Genomic DNA, 6,000 nt, shown 5'->3' with positions numbered 1-6,000 from the left:
TGCCTCTAAAAAGTAATTAGTGTTACTACAGAATTCATGGAATTCCAGACTGTTGAAGTAACAGTGATTGTTTGCATTGAAAAATGAAGAGCTCAGGGGCTAACCCTGCACAGCAGAAGGGTCTCACATTATCTTGTGGGTCCAGCCAGCTCTTTCCTCCCTTCCTAAGGTATTTCAATCCAGAATGCTCACAGCCCCCTCCATATTTGATCTCCAAACCTTTATAGTGTTTGGGATGTTTCAAATACATAATTTCCATTCCATGGGGCCAAGGTTGCTCTGCCAGACTGAAGGGCCAGGGTAAACACATTTCCAATTTCAAAGCTGTTTGTTTTGGTAATTCCAGATAGAGAGGTTCTGAAATTGGTATACATTCATTTTTGTGTTTACCAGAGGCTGTTTCAGATGAGAATTGCTCCCACAGCCCTCTACTTGCCAGAGCCCACATGTGTAGCATAATATCTAACAAGGAACCAAATTGAGGGACTCCAAATATTTACTAAAAAAAAAAAAAAAAAGAGAAAAATAGCTCTGCAAATCCAAAACTTCATCCCACTTAAGAAATAGCTCTTGCTGTATAATCATTTAATAGGAGTGAGGGGTAAAGTGTTGTCTCAGAGGTAATTTCAGCAAGAAAATTGAGAGGAAAAGGAGCTTTTGAGCTGTACAGAATGGTGATGGCTTTGACTATATTTTACATGAGGAGAGCCCTCAAACTGAAGGGCATTTGGGACACACAGCGCTTCCACGTTGCTGTGGTAAACTAAAGCACAATCAAGAAGGTGCCTTGGGTTACATATTTTGGTTACAAATTTGCAGGGCCCTGTCACGAGTTCTCTGAGGTTATTAATGTCATTATTAACTTATCTGTGTGAGAGTGGTGCCTTGAAGACTCCGACGAGTTCGAATCTGCTGTAGGCGTTTGACGAGTGCTCTTGTACTCTCCGTCACATAAATACCAATGAAATGGAATGAATGATCTAAAAGGAAGAAAAGTGACAAAGAATTGGAGAAGTAGTTGCTGTGAGGCCATGAGCAAATATTTTCTGAGAGCAGGCTTGGGCAGGCTGAACTCCTGTGCGCTCCATGCACTGTCAGAGCACGGCCTACACCCGTGGCAAGGAATGGCAAACTTTGGGCAAGGGCTCAAGGCTTCCCTCTCACCAAGCTCCAGGACACCAGCAGAGTCTGCAGCTTGAAATGGGCTTCTGTTCAAAAAAACCTTGGATTTGAAAGTCTTCTAGGTCAACCATCTACTTCTGGGAGAACAGCCAGAATGAATAAACCTGGAATGAATAAACCCAGATCCCTCTCAGCCCAATAAGCAACCATCCAGAGCACATTTTTCCCCCAATAAATATATAATCCAGAGAAATTATTATCATGGCTCAATAACTTCACCATTATAAAGGAGTGAATTAACTCCCCTTCCAACATTTTTACATTATCATAAGCTCGTGCGAGCAGTTGTATTTTAGAGCTAGCAATATGAAATCTTCAGTGGGACCACTATCTTTATAAAAGTTACATACAATAGAAGGAAGTTTCATTCTCCAGGTAATTGATGTGTGACTTACAGTTTTTATCATCTCTAGGTAATTATTTTCTCTCATCAGAATAAGTTTCACTGGGTATATCATGTATCATATTTTAAATAACAAATTTTAATGCATGATATCCAATACCATATTCATTATTCTTAGTAAGACTAGGGAATCTAAAACAATAGAAAGTCTTATTTACATCTGACTTGAGCACAACCCTTTTTAGATGTGAAAAGCCCCATCTGGTCTGTGAGGGCACATATAAGATTACTCATATTTGCATGATGTACAAAACTACATGCAATAATTGTGTAAAAATATTCAGCTTTTCTGAGGGTACCCAGGTCACCCAATACATGCATTTGCCATCAGCTGTGATCAACACATAATATAAAATTTAAAGATGTTGCCTTCCATAAACCTAAAACATTGTCTGAAATATTTTATGTATCTCAGATAATAATCCAGCCAGTTTTGTCTGCAATACTTATCTCCATTACTGGAATAACTGAGCTCCTCATTTTAGGAGGACATCCATTAAGAAAAGTCATTTTTGCTTGCTGTTAATAGACTCAGAGTAGACATTTTGTGAGCTGCTCTCAAAGTCCTCTTCTACCAAAAGATGAAAGGTCTAACACTACTTCCAAAAGCATCTCAGAGGTATCCAAGTTCTGTATGAAGGAGGAATAAGTGAACTCACTTCCTTTTGGATGAAAGGCACAAGATCAACTTAGCCTCCTGTAAAACCATAAATTCCAGCCTTAGGCTAAATTTTCCAAACTTTAGGTTATTTTCTGTGTACTGCAATCCCCTGCCCAGAGTGAGGAGTACATGCAGGACGCTGGAAGAAATTGGTGTAAATATATGGGTTTCACCAATCTCAGTTTGCTGAATCTCCTCCCAAAGCCTCCCAAAACACACATTTATGCTTTTCCAAGACATACAGTGCATTATAATGAGCTGCAGAGAGGTATCTCTCTGGGATTAAGACTCTTTCCCTCATCTTGGAATTACAAGTGTCCAGATCTGCTGTTTGTCACAAGGCTGAGGCTGTGGTAATGGCTGCTCTGAATTTAATGATTGCATTTCTCTGCCAAAGTCCACCAGATCATCTGTCAGAGTCTTACACATATTTAACTCCTTGCATATGCAAAGTGAGGTTTTTGGCATGCTGAGAATAATTTTGCTTTTGAGTCAAACTGTGCGATTTTTTTTTTCAGAGAAATTATTTTCCATCCAGCAGAACCTGAGGATTTGGAACATCTGAGCAATAAGTCTGGATGCCCCAAAGTGCCAGACAAATGCCACTGTAGATTCAGGATCAACTCAGAGCAAATGTGCTCTGAGTTCAGCATGCCTCCGACATGCTGGATACCACACAGATTAAATCTGACACATTCTGGGATTGCTGGGCTCAGCAGATGCACAGCCTGGTTGGGTCTGCAGACATTTTCAAGTTTATAAACAGAAACAGGGGAAATGCCATTTAAGATTGCTTGAACCTGTATTCTCTAGCTTCAAGGAAGGTGTTCTAGCAGTGAGTGACAGCAATTCAGGGGTGATCAGAGGAGCCCACTTTCGGTGCTAGAAATAGTTCAGTTTGTATTGAATAAATAACTGGTTACTGGGTCTGAAAGAGGGAGGGACAGAGGAAGCCTGAGAGAAGGTTACTTTTTAGCCTCATAGTAAGAGAAAATAAAAAAGGAATAGTTTGTCTGCCATGATCATGCAGAGATCATGCAGATTTGCTTTGACACACAGTGGATTTGGCCACTAAGGCAAGAGAGTGAAGAAACATTTCTTTGTTGATTGCAACACAGCTGATCAGAGCTAAATCCTCATCAGGATTAGGCTCTGTGAGGCAAACTTTTAATAATCTAGACCTTCAATGAGCTATTCAATGCTTTCTGAAAGGCTTTCCATGCACCTTGCTCTTACAAAAACAAATATGAATACAGAGATGCACAAATCCTGGTGACTCTATTCACTCACCTGAAAGAACAGAAAATTTCTACAGCTGGGACAGAGCACGGAGCTCAAGTGACTTGAATGCCAAAAAAGCCATTAAACAAGATAAGTGAATCATCTCTGCTTTTTTTTAGATGGAGAAATAAACTCCAGGAACAAATAAGAACAATTCAGATTATATAGAAAAAAATTTTAAAATCACACAATTTACATAAAATGACATCTTCCTTAAAATATCCATATTCCCTGCAGATATACTTTGAGCATTTAAAGAAAAAAAGTCAATGGGAGTTAGGTGATTAGGTGCTTATCATTATATTAATCTCTGATCCATAAAAGTATTTCTTTTATCATAGACTTAAGTATTTTTGTAATTATTGTATTGAATGAAGATATTTTCCTAGAACAGCATACTGGTTTCCCAGGGACAATTTGAAGCCAGCCAAAACTTCCAGCCATATTTGGCTGTACACACATTTTTGATCTTTTCAGTTGTATTTTAAATCGGGCAAAAGATGCTGTTGTAAGAAATATTAGGGGTAGCAATGTGAAAAAATGGAAAGTCAAAGAGAATAACCTTAGGCCAGCTGTCCTTCCAGTTTTCCACAGCCATGTGGCAGCAGGCATTTATAGTAGCTGCCCACTATACTCTGCATATTTAGCAAAAGCAGACCCACCAAAAGCCTTAAATCCAAGGGAAGAAATATAACAAGGGTAAAGGGAATTTTTATTCCCTTTCATCTGTCACATTTCTTCTGCAGTGAACTCACTAAAAATTTCTCCCATGATAAAAAAAAAAATTGAGGAGTAGGTTCTATACTGCATGTCAGTGTCCTGAAGAGACATCTCTGTAATTAGAATAAGTGAGTAGATTTTAGCAAGGGGATTTAACACATCATGCCTTATTCTTTTGGCTTTGAGCTATTAGCTGAGATCTCTGAGCTTTATTCCATACTCCACTTAAAAACTTATTTCACATATGAATCACTAAAAGCTGGATTTCAAATCTGATTCTTCCCTCATCCTCTTTCACAGATGGGAAAGCTCAAGGCTTCTCAGCTACAAATTCAGCTTTGTCCTTCCAAAGACCCTTCAAGCAAATTCAATTCAGCAGCAGGAGCGCCAGGCTGGATGTGAAGGAGTCACCTGCTGACAGGAGTGTGGGTTGTGGTGAAGGGCAGTGCTTGGAGGGCCAGCAAGGGCAAAAGGAGCTAAAAATTATATCTGTGTGGTAACAGGAATGCAATAAAATGTGAGCTTCTCCATGTGGCAGGAAGGACTGCAGGTGAGTGGGAGAGAGCTGGATAAAGGAGAGGCATGGAAAGGTGGGAGAGTTCATTCTGGGTGGAGAAGAGTGAGTAGAGTAAGAAAGGCACAGAGGGTTGTTAATAGAACCAGATAATTGAGGGGAGAAGAAAGACCAGCTTGGGAATATCACCTTCAACTTCTGTTAGGCTGTTCTTACTCAAAACCCAAATAACCCTCTCACAATCCCTTGCCTGCTGCTCCTGTTGCCTCTGGGCCAGTGAGGAGATGCAGAGCAGAGGCTGCAGGGTAGTAAAGCACAATCTGCCCTCAAACCTTACAGAAATTGGTGTCACCAGAGCCTGAGACTGTAGGAGCACATCCTCCTCATCCTCCAGTACAGCCTTTTCCTGCTCCAGCCTGCATCCCCAAACTGGTGCCTGATTCCTGTGCCTTTGCTGCCTCTGCTCCCAGGTGTGAGCTCCAGCATCCACAAATAGACCCTCTGCAATCAGCGAGACTACTCATGTGAGTAATGGCTCACAGCTGGATGCAAACAGAGCCATGAGCTCCCTACATTTTTAGTTTTTGGATGTTAGTATTTTTCTTGTGCTTTTTTTTTCCCCCTGAGAAATTGGATAAGAAAATTGCTTTTCCTAAAATCTTCTACATTTAGGATCACAGTGATCAGCACAGCTAGACAAGTAAAAAGGAATCTTAAGTGAGGTTATTCCAAAGCTCCTGCAACTCATAGCTTTTTATTGTTGTTCTATAAAGCTCTTTTGCTGATATGGTTTTTAAAAGCAGTGAACAACTCTCCTGTGATTTCAAGGCATCCCCAATTCTAATAAATCCACTTGTGGTGGTGAGAGCCTATCAGTTAAGATGAATTTTGTGAGATCAGGCTGAATTTACTTTTTACCAGGTATCCATTCCATATCTGGTAGGATGTGGTTTGGGTATGTACCAATAATCTCTATTGGTAGTGTTATTCCCTGAAGTCACTGGGCAAAATGGATAATATTTCCTTAGGTTCTTCTATTTTAATAAATTAGAAGAAAAAAAAGACAAAAATCTCAGGAGAAAAAAAGGAGATTTTTTTTGGTAAAGAGCAGATTTTTATGGTGTGACTACTTCAGGACACACTTTCAAAACCTGTTCAGTGTCCAACCATTACATCTGCAAAAAATGATGAATTTGAGAGATTCAAACAGCATGCTACTAGCTACTGCATTGATGCCCT

General features: G+C 39.9%; 1 long non-coding RNA gene across 1 annotated transcript in view; it reads right to left on the bottom strand.

Annotated features, from left to right (window-relative positions):
• Nucleotides 1-548: 548 nt before the first annotated feature.
• Nucleotides 549-6,000, bottom strand: part of LOC135443332 (uncharacterized) — a 67,038-nt gene continuing 61,586 nt past the window's right edge. Inside the window, exon 3 of the long non-coding RNA XR_010438970.1 lies at nt 549-980. This is a non-coding gene — a long non-coding RNA (uncharacterized LOC135443332). The remainder of the gene's footprint in view (nt 981-6,000) is intronic.

This window comes from Zonotrichia leucophrys, chromosome 1 (assembly GCF_028769735.1).
Source record: "Zonotrichia leucophrys gambelii isolate GWCS_2022_RI chromosome 1, RI_Zleu_2.0, whole genome shotgun sequence".
NCBI classification, from domain to species: Eukaryota; Metazoa; Chordata; class Aves; order Passeriformes; family Passerellidae; genus Zonotrichia; species Zonotrichia leucophrys.
The sequence above is the reverse complement of the archived record's forward strand: the minus strand, read 5'-3'. Positions and strand labels throughout refer to the sequence as shown.